Here is a 19317-nt window from a genome sequence, read left to right as displayed (position 1 = left end):
GATGCGAGCCCACTCACAGTACGTACACGTGTTTTTTTCTACTTTTTTCTGCAATAGAAGCGTCCGAAGTGAGGAATATATATTTTTTCGTCTATTTTTGCGTAAGAATTACACGGTGGAGCTTTAAACACAATTGGCTCAGTTAATTTAGCAGATTTAGCGTGTACAGTTTATCTAAAATAACCCGCAATAGGTGAAATCTGCGGAGTATTAGCTTTATTTTACATTATTCTATATGTTTTTGTCTATACACTTTTCTCACACAGGCGTTAACATTCTCCATGGAAATAAGTTTTATTAAAGCCAAAGGAACCACATTTCCACAGGGACAGGCCAAGTAACGGTCAGGTTTGTGGAGATGCGAGCCCACTCACAGTACGGACACATGTTTTTTTCTACTTTTTTGTGCAATAAAAGTGTCCGAAATGAAGAATGTCATTTTTTTTGGTCTATTTTTGGCTAAAGAGTTACATGGTGAAGCTTTAAATACAATTAGCTCAGTTAATTTAGAAGGATTTAGCGTTAGTTTAGCAGATTAATGTTTATTTTTTACAATTATTCTGTATGTTTTTGTCTGTCAAACCCCTCACCACACACTTTATACACTTTTCTCACACAGGCGTTACCATTTTCTCACATTTCTCTCTCGTTTAAACTCTCTCAAAGTTCAAAACCTTTGTACCTTCAAACGTTTCACCGACATCGTGGGTTTTGTCGGGGAGAAAACTCGCAAACGTACAGCACTTCAGAGTCACACTGCGATCCAACGTTTATGCAAAACACCAAAAAAATCTACGAAAAAGCGAAACCACGAAAGCTGAACCGCGATAAACGACGGACAACTGTATTTCTATAGTCACAGATTCCGCATTATGAGCCGTGTATTGTGTATTTTATTGAACACTGACGCTACGCCGAGTCTAATCCCTCCTCAGATGTACATTTCAAACGCGTGAAAGCTCGTGTCTGGCATTAAAAAGATCACTGAATGTGTGTCGCAACATTTAATCAAGTCCTCATACATTAACCGATAATCACACCGTCGTTTTTCCGAGCGCGGCTGGCGTAGGAAACCACGACAAAAAGGAAATGAAGCCAACGCCACAGTCTAGAAGAGGGACAAACGCAGCAGCTACAGGAAGTCATTTGGAAGAAACATGGCTTCCCAGTATAAATAGGCTGTACAGGCCATGTGTACTGACAGATTAGTGCATCTTTGAAGTCTTCCATACATCAGTGAGACTCCCTTCCCCTGCTCTTTAAGTTAATAAGCTTAAATCTTCCCTCTACCAAAGCTGTTAGTCCACAGAAAGAAGAAGAAGAAGAAAAGTTTAATCCTGGCTTTGATGATGCGTTATGTATAGCGAGAAACTTGGGTCTGAAACTTGAAAGTAGCAGCACATTTAGACGGAGAAAGGAGCAATTCGATAGTCGCAATTATTCGGGCGATAGTACGATTATAAGAGCAAAAAACGGAAAAAATGGAAGCAAAACGAAGGCGTGCGCGACGTGACAAGCGAATTGCGCGGTGCATCTTTTGCGTTTAAAAAAAAAATCGACTCCAAAAAGCGTTTAATCCGCACGTTGAAGTCGTTTTACATTTATTTATCAATCAGAAAAAACAAAAAACTTGATCAAATTGTCGATAACGTTACGGATATTACGGCGTTAGCGGTGCGTCCGTGCGTGTGAACAGAACAGATACGATTGTTGCCCGACCTTCACAGTCTATAAGAAGCCCGGGCGGAGGTCAAAGGTCAAACACTCCACATGTGAAGGATCTGACGGGATGAAAAGAACAAGGAGCGTACAGTCCGTACAGGAGACAAAATATACAAGCGCGGTTCATGTAACACGCTCAAACAGCTTATGAAACCACTTTTATGTGTGTAACCTTCTTTTAATCCTAAATTATAATGACAAAAAGTCTGGTTCAAGTCAAGTTTGAGTGTCAGATACGCAGAAAAGTGCCAATCAATAGGGCGTAACATCATCAATAACACAAATATAACCCCTTAGAGAAGACATATTATGCGTTTTTACCATTTAATACAAAACTATAACATACATATATCATTATTTTACACACGGTGAGAGACAAACACAATATTTCTGAGCCCTCAAGCCTCAAATACAAGACGATACAACACAATACATCACTCAAACACGCAGGAATCAATCAAAATACAACTCTGAATGCAATTATGACGAGTAAACACGAACGTACAACAAGGTTAGAAGCTCATAAAAGACTATTTTACGTCTTACATCAGTTTTTAACATCCACCTCTGCCTTTTTTTTATGTTCGGTGCAGGAGTTTCTGAGCGGAGTTTGCATGTTTTTCCTGTGTCTGGAGGAGTTTCTTTCAGTCCAGCTCGAGATTTGGAGATGTGTGCGGCTGCCGTCGTTGCCAAAAGGACAAATTTCCATACAGGGACAATAAAATGTGCCTTATTATTAAGCTTAGTTTTGGACAGGGACAAACTGCGGTGATGTAATCCTCCTAATGGTCTTAAATTCAGTCTTCTAATATATTCGTAATTGCATCTTTATGAAAATTTCAGACGTAAAAGAAGGGTAAACTCAACACGACCCCGCTTTGGCTTTGTGCATGTGCAGCACTCGGAGGCTCAGTGTAGATTAGGACGAGCGGCGACAGGACTGATCTACCAGAAAGAGAGAGCGAAAGAGAAAGAGAGCAAGAGAGAGGGAACATAATGCAGAATGAAAAGGAGGGCTGAGGGTGAGGAGGAGGAGGAGGAGGAGACGGCGGAGGCACTGAGTTCAGCTCCTCTGTCGTCTTCAGCCGAAATATGGAGTGAGCGAGGGGAAAGAAAGGAGAGCGAGCGAGGAAGAGACAGAGAGCGACGGAAGAGATCTGCTGCTTTGTGGTTTCTATGGCAACAGGAGGCCATTATCCTCCCCTGTCACTTATTACGAGAGATGCGACGCACGCGCAGGTCAGAGCGTTACCTCAGGGAGCGAGAAAAAACCGAGTCAAATCAAGTGATGCCAAAGACCAGCCGATGTATATAAGCTCCACTGAGTCACATGATTACAACTGCGAGCGATTCCGCACACGCGTTACAAGCGGAGACGCCTCTGTTTGCGGCGCTCTCGCTCCGTGTGGCCGTTAAAGGTAATAACACGTGCTCAAAATGTACATCCTTCTCCATATTGATTGTGAGGAGCAGAGTGGCGCCCGGGGACCATCTCCATATCCTGAGCTGCACTTGGTTAGTGCTGCGTTCGCTGGAGTGTTGGAGATGTTTCTAGGCCTGTCATGATAATTACTCAATCGATTTATCGTTAAGTACACGTTGGAACAGTCATTTTTGAGGGTTAGTATCGTTTTGTGTGGAGTTTTTCTTTGTACGAGTGGAAAAAATGTAGTTTTTATCCATTTTTTGGTAAGATTTAGGCTGTGGAAGGTTGAACTTTTAACATCTATGACTCATTATAGATGCAAACTGTGGCACGTTCTGTATTTTTTTTAACAATTTTGTACATTTAGAATACTTTTTGGTGGATATTTCAATATTCAAAACGTGTTATCGTGACCAGTTACCAGGCGAAATACAGGAACGGCCACTCTGAAACGCCAAATGTGTGTGAAGTTGTTGTATAATTTATGGTTCTATGTAACAGTGAGGTGGGACAGTGTTTTACAGCGTGACACATTGCAGAGGTTTAATCCTTCTGCCAGGAACTATGAATTATAGTGAAGTTTGAAGTCAGTAAAATCACGACCGTAAAGTGTAAAAACGAGCAAGATTAACACAAAAAATTCCAGTCTGTTAAGTCAAAGCTCATAATGTGCTTGAATGTAAAATAAAGTCGGTGTTTTCGTGTGATTTTGCCGAGTTTTGAGCCACACACCAGTTGTTTAAAATCCGTTTTTGTTTAGATAAAAGTCCATTATCAAAAAAAAAAGCATTATCTCCAAACATTATTCGAGATGCGTCCTTAATCCTTCGCAGAAACTTAATCTCTGAAGAATGAAAGCTCACAGAAAGTTGGGTCTCAGCCGGACTTCTCCTTCCCCCGGCGCTTCCCATTTACTGTATATGGTACAGTATATGACATCTGTTCTGCATGACCGGAGTCCCACAATGAGGTCACGCCGGGACATCTCCATGGCAACGGGCAAACCCCATCTGCCCATGAGGAGACGTCTGCGCAAAAAAAGGTACCGTCAGGACATGTTATTTTTGATTTATTCATTTATTTATTCAAGGACAAATTTAACCGTGTCCCAAATTCAAGAACGTCATTGAGGGAGACCGTAAAAGGACTGCTGAAACCGTGCAAGTACCCGGCAAAAAGAAATAAAAAGGAAAATCAAACTCAAGGTCAGGTTTTATTTGGCGAGAGACTCATCACATCAAAGCCGTGTTCTCCAGAGGTGAACTTGGAGTGTCCCCAATATAAAAACAGGATGTGCAGAAATGTCAGGCTGAAATCATATTTGGCAAAAGTAACTAAACAAAACATTACACTAACCACTCCAAACCGCAGATGGTATTTTTGTCTAAGGCATTTTCTGATTGTAAAAGAAAAAAATCTAACGTAGAAGTGAAGTTACATAATACAAACTGTTAAAAAGGCTATTTCTGTCCCGTCACAGCTGTCCCGGGGCAGACTGACACGAGGGAGGCTGCAAATCGGCACCGTTTGCCCCTCTGATCATCACCGATCTCTGGAGTATAAGTCGCACCAGCCCAAAAATGTATAATAATGAAGAAAAAAACTGATTTCACATATAAATTGCATCTAAGTATAAGTTGCACCAGCCCAAAAATGCAGAATAATGAAGAAAAATGCTTAAATTTCACATATAAATCGCACCTGAGTATAAGTCGCTCTGGAGTATAAGTCGCATCAGCCCAAAAATGCAGAATAATGAAGAAAAACGCTTAAATTTCACATATAAATCGCACCTGAGTATAAGTCGCTCTGGAGTATAAGTCGCAGCAGCTAAAAAATGCAGAATAATGAAGAAAAAAGCGCATATTTTACATATAAATCACATCAGTATTGTCACACCGGTAAACTGGACTCAAATGCAACACGAAGTGAACTGTCAAATGTCTCAAACTACAACAGAAAGTCCTTTAAGCAGGTAATTCAGAATATGCTAAATCAGGGACTAAACAACTGAGGAATAAAGTCTTATTTAATGTCAACGAAAAGATCTTCCACACTGGGGATTCAAATAGGGAAACAGGCTGGACCAATAAACTCAGGAACAGGTAACTCCAACAGATATAAATGCAGGCACAGAATTGCAGAAATGCAAACAACAGAGTATATCAGAGGAGCCTGAAAGTTGCTCTTGTCTAGTCAACAATCTAGCAAGAACTAACTGAACAGAAGCAGTATATATAGGCTACCCTGAGCTGATTAGCACAATGAGAGGCAGCTGCTGGGAAACCAGGGAGGGAACAAAAGAAGGGCCGGAACAGGCTGAAAAACGGAGCCGGACTGAGGAAAAAAAAACAAGCAAACAGGTAGAACTATGACAAGTATAAGTTGTACCCCGGCAAAACTATGAAAACTATGAAAAAAATGCAACTTATACTCCAGAAAATACTTAAATTACCACTTTCCAATCACCACATTCACGCAAAGACGAGATGTGTTAAGTGTCTCGCCCAAAGATACAACAAGAGCAGGTCCTTTTTGGAGCAAAACCGACGAGCTTCAGGTTGGACGCCGCGCTTTAACCACAGCTGAAAACACAAGTCTTTTCAATCACGTTTCAGATTCTCAAACATGAGAAAATGAAAGTAAAACGATGTTATTATTCGTGGCAGCGGCAGAAGTTTACAGTCGACACATCGATTAGCTCCTCTGTGTTTTTAAACTTCATAAACCTTCAAACGTCGACGCTAGCTGGAGTGGTTTTTACGCCAATATTGGAGTAAAAAGTTACGTAACGGACGACGAAAGCAGCAACGAGCGACGTACGATTGAAACGTCAGTGGAAGAGCCTCGTTTTTCATCATCCGTGCATTATTTATTTGGATTCTCGCGTCTTCGTCATCGGCGTAACAAAGACACCGAAGTCCCGCGCTACACGTTTAACTGAACTCTGTGACCGCGGCGCCCTGACCACCTCTGGTTCTGATCCGAAACAGGAAGCGGCGTGTCGTTTGATAGAGATAGTCTTGGCTTCGTCTGCGACATGGAAACTATCACTCCCCCAGGACCACGGCCGCAAAGTTCCACCCAATCAAAATATACACGCACAAAGTACACAAAAGTACACAGAAGTACACAGAAGTACACAGACACGTGACCAGAGACTAGATATGAACTACTGATGGAAACGTCGTCGTGTTTTCTTTCAGTCTATCGCTCTATCTCTCTGTTTTTCGCTCCAGGTGGCCCTCGCTCCGAGCACTGGCTGCTGGACGGACTACGTCAAGGTCACCGGGTTTGAGCTGGCGCCGCTACAGTTTCATTTAACTCCACAAGAGCCTCGCTGCAACTGCAACTGCTGAGAGAGACGCAGAGGAGAGAAGGAGAGGAGAGAGGGAGGAGAATGAGAGAGAGAGAGGAGAAAGAGGAGAGAGAGGAGAAAGAGAGAGAGAGAGGAGCAAGGGACAGAGGAGAAAGAGGAGAGGAGTTTCATTTAACTCCACAAGAGCCTCGCTGCAACTGCAACTGCTGAGAGAGACGCAGAGGAGAGAGAGAGGAGAGAGGGAGGAGAAAGAGGAGAGGAGGGAGAGAGAGGAGAAAGAGAGAGAGAGGGAGGAGAACGAGAGAGAGGAGAAAGAGAGAGAGAGAGAAAGGAGCAAGGGACAGAGGAGAAAGAGGAGAGGAGTTTAATTTAACTCCACAAGAGCCTCACTGCAACTGCAACTGCTGAGAGAGACGCAGAGGAGAGAAGGAGAGGAGAGAGGGAGGAGAATGAGAGAGAGAGAGGAGAAAGAGGAGAGAGAGGAGAAAGAGAGAGAGAGAGGAGCAAGGGACAGAGGAGAAAGAGGAGAGGAGTTTCATTTAACTCCACAAGAGCCTCGCTGCAACTGCAACTGCTGAGAGAGACACAGAGGAGAGAGAGAGGAGAGAGGGAGGAGAAAGAGGAGAGAGGAGAAAGAGAGAGAGGAGAAAGAGAGAGGAGCGAGGGACAGAGGAGAAAGAGGAGAGGAGTTTAATTTAACTCCACAAGAGCTGAGCTGCAACTCCAACTGCTGAGAGAGACGCAGAGGAGAGAAAGAGAGGAGAGAGGGAGGAGAAAGAGGAGAGGAGGGAGAGAGAGGAGAAAGAGAGAGAGAGGGAGGAGAACGAGAGAGAGAGGAGAAAGAGAGAGAGAGAGAAAGGAGCAAGGGACAGAGGAGAAAGAGGAGAGGAGTTTAATTTAACTCCACAAGAGCCTCACTGCAACTGCAACTGCTGAGAGAGACGCAGAGGAGAGAAAGAGAGGAGAGGAGAAAGAGAGGAGAGAGAGAGGAGAAAGAGAGGAGAAAAATGAGAAAGGAATGAGAGAAAAAGGACAGAGAATGAAGGAAGGGAGGGATTAGGAAAAAAGAGGATGAAGAGAGAATGGAAAGACTAGAATGATAAGAGGATGGAGAGGGAACAGAGACACTAGAAAGAGAAGAAAGAATCAGAAAAAAGAGAGAGAGAGGAAAGAGAGTGAAGGAAATGAGAGACTAGAAAGAGAATACGATGGAGAGAGGAGAGAGAGAGAGAAGAAAAGAAGAGAGGGAAGTAAGAGGAGAAATATGAAAAAGGAGAGAAAAAAGACAGTAAGAGAAGAGAGAGATTAAAAAATAAGGATGGAAAGAGAGGAGAGAGAGAACAGAGAGACTAGAAAGAGAAGAGGATGGAGGAAGAGGAGAGAGAAATAGAGAGATAGGAGAAAATAAAAAATGGAGATAGAAGATAGAAAGGGAATGGAGAGACTCGAAAGAAAAGAGGATGGAGAGAGGTGAGAGAGAAGAAAAGAAGAGAGGGAAGGGAGAGAGAAGAGCAAAATGACAAAGGGGATGGAGAGATTACAAAGAGAAGAGGACAGAGGGAGAGTAGAGTGAAAAAGAGAGAAAGGAGAAAATAAGAAAAAGGGGAGACAGAAATGAGAGAGAGGAGAAAAACAAAAAAGAGGCAAAAGAAAAGGACAGAGAGAGGAGAGATTAGAAAAATAAGAAGATAGAGAGAGAGGAGAGAGGGAACAGAGAGACTAGGAAGAGACGAGGATGGAGGGAGAGGAAAGAGAAAGAGAGAGAGTGAAGAGAAAATGAGGGGAGACAGACACGAGAAAACAAAAAATATGAGAAAGAGGCAAAAGAAAAGGGACAGAGCGAGGGAAGGGAGAGATTAGAAAAATAAAAAGATAGAGAGAGAGAAGAGAAGGAACAGAGAAACTAAAAAGACGATAGAGGAAGAAAAGAATGACAAAAAGAGAGTGAGGGAAATGAGAGACTAGAAAGAGAATAGGACGGAGAGAGGTGAGAGAAAGAAGAGAAGAAGAGAGAGAGGAGAAAAAGGAGAAAGGAAATTTAGAGACTAGAAAGAAGAGGATGAAGAGGGAGAGCAGAGTGAGGAACAGAGAAATTAGAACGAGAAGAGGATGGAGGGAGGAAAGAATGAGAAAAAGAGAGAGAGAGCAAAGAGAGTGAGGGAAATGAGAGACTAGAAAGAGAATAGGACGGAGAGAGGTGAGAGAGAGAAGAAAAAGGAGAAAGGAAATTTAGAGACTAGAAAGAAGAGGATGAAGAGGGAGAGCAGAGGGAGAAAGAGAGAAAGAGAAAGAGGAGAAAATAAGAAACGAGAGACAGAAGTGAGAGAGAGGAGGAAAAAATGAGAAAGAGGCAAGAGAAAAGGACAGAGCGAGGGAAGGGAGAGATGTAGAGAGAGGAGAGAGGGAACAGAGAAATTAGAACGAGAAGAGGATGGAGGGAGGAAAGAATGAGAAAAAGAGGAGGGAGAAAGAGGGCAGAGCGTCTTTGCAGGTATGTTCAGTCCAAGAGGCTCAGAGGAGGGGAGCAGTTTCTGGAAAATCATTTTGAGAGACAGATTTGTGCTGGAGATGTGGTCACTAAACGAGATCAGAAAGAAAAAACGACGAGAATGAAACGGACGAGGAGTTTCAAAATGACCCAGAGTTGACCCTTTATGAGCTGAATCTTCAAAAATGCATATTATAAAGCGTCAAAAATGTATATTCTAAATAAAACTGAACATAAATGATCTTCCTCTTTCTCCTTTTCCCCCATAAATTTTAATATTGATTCGTCCGACGGCCCGACTCTTTCACTTCACCCACCCAGATCTTTCCTTACTTTCTGATTATTTTTACGTGAAATTGACCCTTCTGTTTTATTATTTTGATTTCCTCCAGTGCCAGTCGTCTGATATTTTCCAGATCTTTAGAAACACAACCAAAAATCTCTCGTTGCCTCCTGGACCAGACCTCAGGACCGTGTGAGTCTGTGCGAGCGTTCACCTCAAAAGTTTGAAGAATGCTCCTTTAATGGTTTCTTCCTCACAAATATTGAATTTCTGTGGTTTTCTGGAGGCACAATGCACGAGGGCTCGAGGATACGGATCTGCGGAGGGCCTGGAAACATCTAACGGACGTAAAAATGAGCTAAAACTCATGAGAAATTAACAAACAGAAGCGTCTAAGCGATGTGCATATAGTTACCCGCTGAAATATGTCGTAAAATGTCAACTTTGTGATGTTAAACTGATTATAATGCGAGTTTTATGCTTGTTTTTAGCAGTAACTTACCTGTAATACGAAATTATTAATATATCTACACCATGGGAGCCTAAAAATAACGGTATTGCTTCATAAAAACAGCAAATACTTTTTAAAAATACATCCGTTTACGTCAAAATTTTGAGTACACCTGCTGGATACTTTGGCGCATGACGGGTAAATTAGCGCTCTTTAAATACCAGCGTTTACGGGCGTTAAAACGACGGGCCTCGGCGATACGATTAGACTGGAGCGTGCGATAAAAGCGTCGGTCTCTCGCTGCAGCTCTGTGTTTGTTCTCCCGTGTCCTCGCGTGGCTTTTGGCCTACTTTCGGCTGCTGCGATCCAGCGTGCGCGAGCCAAATCTCACCGCCGTGGATTTACAGGACGGAGAGAGAGAAAGAGGGATGCAGAGAGAGGGAAAGAGAGAGAGAGAGGGATGGATGGGGAGGCAGACGGAAAGAGATAAGCTCAGTGTAGCGGCTTTGCACCACCACTTCTCTGCTTTGGGTCGTTTCATCCGTGTGTGAGTCTGAATGGAGCAGATCGTGTGACGTTTTCTACAGATTCTACATGTTATAAACCGAAAAGCGAAGGATTAACTTAACCCGACGTTCTATAGGCCAAAAATGTTTAATACAGATGGAAAAAGTTGAAATTAAAACACAAATACATATGTTTTTGTAAAGTCTCGCCACTACTTCACACGATCTTTTAGTTTTTTTTACCATTTACCGTTTGGATAAATCACAACAATTTCCCAGATATTAAACTGTCACGATCATTTAAACACAAAACTATCCCCATAAACTATTTTTATTTGGAAACGACGACGTCTCATTGCGTTTCCATGTTTGGTTTTTATTATCGTTCGGCCTATATATTTAAAAATTTGACTTGACAACAGCGATTATTGGTTACGTTTTCCTTATCTTTGCGCTGTTAAAACAAACACGAAACAGAGTCGTCTTTAATAAACTTCTTACAGTTGCAATCTAATGTTTTAGTTTGATTTAATAATGTCACAAGCTTTGACTTTTCCATTACGTGCATTGGTTTTGTAGCAGCTTAAAGACCTGACATGTTGCGATTTAGTTTAAATGAATTGAATTTGTTGATTTCTGGTGCTCAAAAGGAGTAAGAGGAAACTTTTGAACTGCAATCCCTGTTTCTACCGTCTGCAGCTGACCATTATCTGCAGAATCTACGCTCACATCGTCGTTTATTCTGGTTTAATCAAAGTACAGAATCACAGTGAACCTTTCTGTGCAAAACTAACAAATAAAAGAATCATTATCAGACTAAACGCACGTGTGGAAATGCGTCTCCATCAGATCAGACACAGAAACGTGTGCAAATGTGAGCAGCTCCACCTCTTCAATCCTCCGTAGCAATAATGTGTCACTTTTTGTCGGTTTTGTCAGTTTCTTTTAAGTATTTGCAGGTTTGCACAGAGGAACGGGCAGGGATGGTGCGAGGTGTGAGGTAAAAGTTGAAATTCAGGACAGTACAGGATATGAAACATGCAGAAATGAATGAAAACACAAGTCTGAGTTCACTGATGACGAGAGGAAACTGTCATAACATAATTAAAAGCCCATAAAATCTGATTCCACATAATGAGTCTGGTTTAATGTGTGGTCTTTAAGTGTGTTTTCCATTAGCGCGATGCTGGGTTACATATCCTTACCTGTCTAAAGGCACGCTGCGTGTAGGGGGAGGGCGTGTCCGTGTGTCATGTCTATGGTAGATCTTATGTTACACAGTGGGCAGTGATTGATTTCCGCTGAGCCGTTCTCAGTAATCAGCGGGTGCCATGGCGACCACACACTGCCATAAAGCGTTAATGAAGCTGTGCAGAGGTGAGAGCGCCGGGACCGACGTGTGGAAAACTAAGTGACAAACTGTCAAAATATATTCAGGACTAGTTCAGCTCGAGGAGAGTTAACCGTGTACTTCAGGTAGATTAGGATAAATTTATGAGATTGTTGTTGAAAAGAGCCACAGACAATTTGATTAAAACAATGAATCACTACATGTCTGTGTGTATTTAAATGGATTTAGTAAAAACGATACTTACATGGTCTCATTTTGCAGCTATGGAACTATCGACACACTCGTTTATTTAATTTACTTTTGTCTTTCTTTCATAATTAGTCCCTTTACTTCACTTTCATGCGTCTGTGTTGGAAAATGTAATAATTGTCACTTTGTTTAAGTAAAAATATATTGATTCTTCTGCAAAACTGTGTAGAAATAATTCTGTGAAATTAAAAATAATATGCAGGAATTGGTGAAGATTTTGTGAAACATAAATCAGAATCAGAATCAGAATCAGAATCAGAATCATTAGACTTTTATTGCCATTGTCAGTGAACACAACTCACAAACTAGGAACTTTCTTTGGTGATAAAGTGCAACATAAAACACAGAAAAAATAGAAATATAGCTATAAATAAATACAAATAAGTGCATGCATAAAGTTAAAAAAAGATATGGTTAAAAATAAAATAGTCATAGAGGTAAATATATACAACAACATCAGAACAACGGCAAACATGACTTATTAAAGTGAATAAAGTGTCCACATTGTCATAAAGGAACAAAACACACAGGTTTAGTTTATCTGACAACAATCCCTCAGCTTCAACCAAATAAAATATCAAAACGTCTTGTGATTTTAACATGTAGAGGTCGACAGAATTCACAAGGAACTTCACTACATGAAAATATTTTGTTGTAGTTTTGTCGGGACGTCCATGTTTGGCAACAGCAGTACTAGAGTAAATGAAAGTAGAAGTACTGATAATACTTAAGTACAGATAATAGTTGTGCACAAAATAAAATCAGTAAACATTGGTAGTTTTACATGTTTTATTTATCCTGCACACACAGTCACATCATTCATCTTTAAACATCTTTGGTTTTGACAGAAGTCGTCGCAGACACGATGATGATGATGATGATGATGCTGTGATGAAGCTCCTGCAGGAAACACTTGGACACAGCAGTGCGCTCATAAATCAGTGAGGATCAAACACAGACATGCTCATGAAGTTGTGAGCACGGATTCATCTGCTGCTATTTTTACCCCGGACATAAACGCACAGCTCCTCCATTTGCTGAACCAGCTCAGGACATTTGCTCTGCCTCTTCTTCCCTCCACAAGCATCTGGATCTGGGTTTGACTCCTCTGCACAGCGGCCACGGGGACTAAACCGCTTCAGAATCACTCACCTACATCACTAAAGACTTAAAATGTGATTTTAGATCTTAGAAATAAGCTTTGGTTTATTATTTAAATGAAATGTGTATTTTTATGTGTGTTCACCTGTACAGGGACGGCACATGAAGAGAAGCTAAATCTAATGCTAATCATCTTTTCTTTTGTAAGATTAACCTCCTGAGACCTGGTGTCCTCATCTGTGGACAACACATTTGGGGATTTTTTAGGCCACAGTGCAAATTTTTTGAAGAACAGCAACAAGAACATGTTCAATTTTGAATATTTCTAAGAGAATATGTATTTATTTTTTATTTTTATTTATTTGTACTTTATTTTTTTTTATTTAATTTAATTATTTTTTAATTTTATTTTTTATTTTATTTTTAATTGTATTTTTATTGTATTTTTATTTATTTTTTTATTTTTTTATTTAAAGGCATACGTCTTCCTGCACCTGTCAGCAGCACAAATGAGACACATTGTTCCTAGAGGCACAATTGTTTCTCATTTTGTTTTTGTTTTTTACACAAAATGTCTGTGTTCAAGCTCTTAATAGTTTTTGCAAATAAAGTCCTGCAGGAGCTCGGGTCTCAGGAGGTTAATGCATTTGTACATGACTCCTGACAAAGAATACATTTCAAAAAGCTCCTACTTGGATGTGACGCTGCTGGGACCAGGTGCCACACTGGGCTCGTACTGTTGTGTCCTTAGGCAAGACACTTCACCCTGGTTGGGCACGGTCTTACACTCATATGAATAGAATGAATCCTGCACTGCACAGAGCTCTGGGCGTCTGCAAAGGTGACATTATTATTATTGTGATTATTAGCATTTGGCTAATTGTCTACAGTGGTAATGTCATCTGTGTCTATAGTATCTACATCCAATAAAACTGTACATGAGCAGATTAATTATTTAAACTGTATGTGGAGCTCATTAACGTGGCAAACAGAGGTTAATCTTCACAAACACTAATAAAGGAAGTATATGATGTGATGACAAACACATGTGAGCCCCTCAGAGGAAACACTGAACCTCTGAAATGCTCCAATAATCTTATCCCAAAGTAACAAATCTCAAACACTGAGCATTTCTAATAATAATCCTGATTCCTGACAGTCATGTGAAACGACAGAGAGCTTTATTTAGGCTGCAGCTTAAAACATAAGAGCAGTGATGTGGCACATAAACCTTCAGATCTGTAAGCCAGCACACTTTTAATGGACACTATCCATTTGTGACAGTACTTTACTTTTGAAAGCAATAGATTTTCAGAAGTCCTCCTCTCACATTTCTTCAGTCATATTAGTAAACTGTGTGCGTAAAGTGTCTTGCCCAAGGACACAGCGTGCACTTGGATTAGATGGACTTCCGTTCGCTAAGTCTGTTTCCATTAAAGAAAACAAACTTGGACCAAATTGACGTGTTCAGAGGCTCCAGGATGTGGCTCCAGTGATGAGTCCATCAATTATCAAAAAGAACATTAATATTTGACATCCATCTGTGTTTCGTGGCACCGCACAGAGATTTGAGTTCCAGATTCTTGTCAATCACAAAGTTGATGTCAAGACCTCACCTGGATGTGTGAAGATGTTTTTGTGCGGGGCATGTGGGGAAGAGCAGAACAATGGCGTCATTCTGTTTTCATAAAACAACACATTATTGTGAGCTTTAGACACAGGCCACTTTGTGAGCAGAAACACAGAAACACACATTAAAAATACACTTGTCTGATTTGCAGGAGTCGTAAAAAGTTTATTACATTTAAAAATACAACAACATATGACTTGACAATGTGACTACCCAGTTATAAATAGAATAAGACAAAATAATAGTAAATACTGTGAGTTATAACTTAAACTCTGCTCTGGGGACAGTCCTTTGTTCTGCAGAGTTTGATTTTGTCAAGTCACTTCCAGCACATAAAAGTACAACATAAATACAAACCCAAACACAAAAGGATACACACACTTACATTAACAAAACAGGCGTCCTCTATTTACAGACCCATTGTGTGAACAGGAGCCGTTTAGTCCTGCGTTTGAGATACAAAGTGTTGAAAAGCAAAAGATGACAGTCGAAGTTGTGTGATTTGAGTAGGAAGGTTCAGACTGTAGAAAATAATGCATCAACACGTTGTGAAGTAGGTTTATAGAGTTTTAAAACATCAAATTGACCACCCATAGTACAACAGTTTCAACAGGAAGTGGCAGGTATTTCAGATTAAACGTTTATCAGAAGTGTTTTTGGCGTTTTGAAGTTCATTGCAGGTTTTTTGTTTCCAGTAAAATCCAAAAACGAGGTCTTCTAATTTGTGATTCAGCATCCTTAGAGCGAGTTTGTTCCATCAATCCTCTGCTTTTCCTTTGCCTCTCTGTAAAAAACAGACAGAGAAATCCTGCTTAAAAGACCCAGCCTACCAGCTCCGCTCAATACCGCCCAGATTGCAGACAAAACAGCATACAGTTTGGCAGCTGACACACAGGCTGGGAAAACAATGAACGCTCTGGATTTGCACCAATTCCTGGATGTTTTAAAACCCATCCAAGCCACATCGCTGACAAATGCCTCCGACATCTCAGCTATGTGCAGAGCAAATAGGCCCCAGGTGTGCAACAATCCCTACAGTGCATCATAGTGGTGCCATAGGTAGCACTGGGGGCATTTATTTAGGAAGGAGGGTCTCAGTCCACGTGGAGACGGCAGGCAGTGTACGCCATCTTGTTTCACTGCGATCAGAGCTGTGGTGTGAAGAACAAGTGCTAGACTAGGCACACACACATAGAAAAGGGACACAGGCACAGTGGATAGAGGATTATAGATGAGTCTTACAGCCTACAGCTCCTGCTCAGTGACAAGGGAGTGGCAAAGAAAAATGGCACTAGCGGTAAAACGTGCGCCGCTGCAACAAAAAGACAGATATAAAAAGATTTGGGATCGATTCAAAGGCTGGATTCCCTTGTTTGCTTTTCGGGGGGCAATAAATTCTCTAAGTTTTGAGATGCAGACCACCTTAAAAAACTACCTTAAACGCAATGCATCAAAACCTGCCTTCTGACTTCAACATTTTGTGCAGTAATGACGATGTTAAAAGCCATAAAAGTGCACGGATAAGTCTTATGTCCAAGCAGCTGAGGCCGTCTTAAAACGCTACCTTAAAACTGACGACTTCAATCATAACCTGGCTTCTGGCTTCATCTTCAAAACAGCAGCAGTCGCTAGAAAAAGTTGAAAAAACTGGAGTCTGGAGTCGACCTGAGAAATTCTTAGGTGACTAAACACACGCCCTGTCCATTGATCAATCGACTAAAAGGGGAATAACGTGGCGCTGGTAAAACTTCCAAACTTTTAGGATCGTGCAGCTTAAATTCAGAGAAGTACAACAGAATATTTGTGAATGAAAAGGCAGAAAAAAACTGTCCAGTCACTACAAAAGTCGAGCGAAGTCAGTCCATGTCGTCTCATTTCTGCTTTTGTGCACGGAAATCTTTAAAATCTTAGTAAAAAGTTGAAAAAAATGGTAGAGTAAGACGTTGGTTAATCGACTACTGATCATTTTAAATGTGTGTACATTGGGTGTATATTGGGTGTATATTGGGTTTACATTGGGAGTATATTGGGGTGTATTTTGGGTGTATACTGGGTGTATATTGCGTGTATATTGGGTGTATATTGCGTGTATTTTGGGTGTATATTGGGTGTATATTGGGAGTATACTGCGTGTATTTTGGGTGTATATTGGGTGTATATTGGGTGTATATTGGGGTGTATTTTGTGTGTATATTGGGTGTACATTGGGTGTATATTGGGAGTATATTGAGGTGTATTTTGGGTGTATATTGGGTGTATATTGGGAGTATATTGGGTGTATTTTGGGTGTATATTGGGTGTATATTGGGGTGTATTTTGTGTGTATATTGGGTGTACATTGGGTGTATATTGGGAGTATATTGAGGTGTATTTTGGGTGTATATTGGGTGTATATTGGTTGTATTTTGTTGTCTCGAGTCAAACTAACTTCCAGTCCACCTTATGACTCAACCTTTCTTCAATCAACACCTGCCTTTGAGCTGCAAGTTTTGACACAGTAGCAGTTCAATAATAAACCCACAGAAGCACAAAAAAAACACCTCCAAAACGAACAAAACTACAAACAAAATTGCAATAGAACAAAAACTTAACAAGCCTGTCATATTTGAGAACTACGTTTATGTTTTATGTTGCGATAACGATATTATTGTGATATTTTAATGTACTTTTTGGCAAAATACGTTCAGTTCAAACTAAAAAAGAAGCACGTGCCTTCATTTACAAGACAAACTGGGTCAAAATAAAAACTTAAAGACAAAACCAAGACTAACCCAAGTCTAATGTGCAACTTATGAGGTAAAATCATGTATATATCTGCCTTTTTGTCCATTTTAGTTTCAAAATACAGCACACTTCTGTAAAAAAAGAAGAATTTTCTGTTGTGATATATTAATTTTCTTGCTATATATCAATTATTGCATCATCTAGACTTGCAATATCGACATTTTCGCTAAATATTGCACCAAAAAGACTACATTAAAGCTCATCAGACCAGTTAACGCCCATATTTTAGCTTCAGGATTGGTCAGAAACATAGTATAGTAGTATATCTAACCTGGGACTACCTTAAAACTAAACCAAAATTTGAGTCTGCTGCAGTTTCAATCGTAGTAACAGACGTATGTACTAAACCTTAAGTGTATTTGAAGATATATGGAGACCACCTTAACGCAGGTGCACCCTTAAACACGAGTTACATCAATCAACCGTGGCTTCCGGCTGCAGGCCTGAAGTCGAAATGAAACTGAAAGATGACAATACCTGCAGTGCAATAAAAAAAGAACCAAACTAACGCTAAATAAAGTATAAAAAGTGCAGGGGGTCACGACAGACTGAGACCACCTTAAAAAAAGAACATTACACTGATTAGCACCTGGTTTCTAGACTCAAAAGCTGATGTGGCACAGGGTAATAAGTTTCTGGTAATAAAGAAGATTTGTCGTGCGTTTTGGTGCAACATAAGTCCGATCCGAACCGTGCCCGAGATCCAGTATCCACCAGAGGCTGAGCCAGTCTTCAGCTGTGGGGACACCGTGTACAGACAGTGTGCACAGCAGCCGAACAATAGAGCAAGCCTCAAGCTCCAGCAAATCCATGAGTAGTCGCTAACTCGCTTCAGGTTAGCTTTAGTCTGACGAAACTGGGCCAGATAAAGACATCGTGGTTATATAACACACTACCGTAAGATTAGCAATACTGGGAGAAATGATATAATCCCTGTTAGTTGATTAGCGATGGATAGAAGCGTCTGTCGTAATCCTCGTGATCACGGTAAAGCAAAATACACTGCGGATATCTGGACTTGTTACCCAGATGTGGAGCTAAATCATTCATAAAATTACGCGTAGGTTTGGGTTCTGGAACGAAATTATCAAGCGCAAAGAATACGAGACAAGAGCAAGTAATGAAAGATAGTTGCCTGGAGAAATGCGCAACAGTTTTCAAGCCAAGATGTTCAGACTTAACATGGCTAGGGGGGAAACTCTAAAAGGAACTTATGCAGATCAAAAATACAGAAATACAAATTAGGTTCTTAGTAGCGAGACTCCAATTCATCCAAATCCATAGCCAGAAGCGTATCTAAAGAAGTGTCTGATCTTAACTTGCTAAGTATTAAATTTAGCAATTCCACATCTGTTTAAACACAGGGCCCTCTGAAAGTAAGCCCTCATCAATATCCACGCTACGCCCCATTTGAAGTAGACATTTGCTACGCTATGATGAACCAAAGTAATATATCTTTCTGCTACGGCGGAATATGCCTCAAATGAATCTGGGGTGAAAAATGGCCCTGCTAAACTAAAAGGATATTGCAGGACGCAGTGATACCTGAAGGTAGAGGCTAATGTATGCTTCAGTTGTACAATGACAAATGAGTCTCCTCGTCATAGGCCTGTTACCTACGATGCCACTGATGACTGCGTAAAGATCAGACTAAGGAAGTTCGGAAATGCCATAGACCTGTGATTAATCGAGTAGCTCAGAGGTGGGATGGCTGTTCATGTGTCAGAAATGCAGTTTGGGAGAGTTGAATCCAATTATGTCAAGACGAAATGTGCAAACTTTAGGTTCTACACTTCGATCTTGTGCAGAGTTAGAGGAAACCCAGTTGAAACCTGAATTAATCCTGGTTCTTGGCCTGGTTCTGTTCTTGTTAGATTCATCCAGTGAATCTATCGAGTTGCATCTCTTAAAATGCAAGATAAAGTTCAAAAAATCTTCATGTTACTGTTAAAAGAAGCTGATTACACTGCTATAAATGCAGCTAGAACAATGCTAAATGGTTGTTTC

The 19317-nt window shown here is 40.7% G+C and overlaps 1 long non-coding RNA gene across 1 annotated transcript in view; it reads right to left on the bottom strand.

Moving 5' to 3' along the window:
• Positions 1 to 14594: 14594 nt before the first annotated feature.
• The window catches only part of LOC117380369 (uncharacterized), a 95425-nt gene continuing 90702 nt past the window's right edge, over positions 14595 to 19317 (bottom strand). The window contains exon 5 of the long non-coding RNA XR_004542148.2: positions 14595 to 15310. This is a non-coding gene — a long non-coding RNA (uncharacterized LOC117380369). The remainder of the gene's footprint in view (positions 15311 to 19317) is intronic.

The sequence above is a fragment of the Periophthalmus magnuspinnatus genome, chromosome 13 (genome assembly GCF_009829125.3).
Source record: "Periophthalmus magnuspinnatus isolate fPerMag1 chromosome 13, fPerMag1.2.pri, whole genome shotgun sequence".
Lineage (NCBI taxonomy): Eukaryota > Metazoa > Chordata > Actinopteri > Gobiiformes > Gobiidae > Periophthalmus > Periophthalmus magnuspinnatus.
Note: the sequence above shows the minus strand (reverse complement) of the source record. Positions and strands in the feature narration are given on the sequence as shown.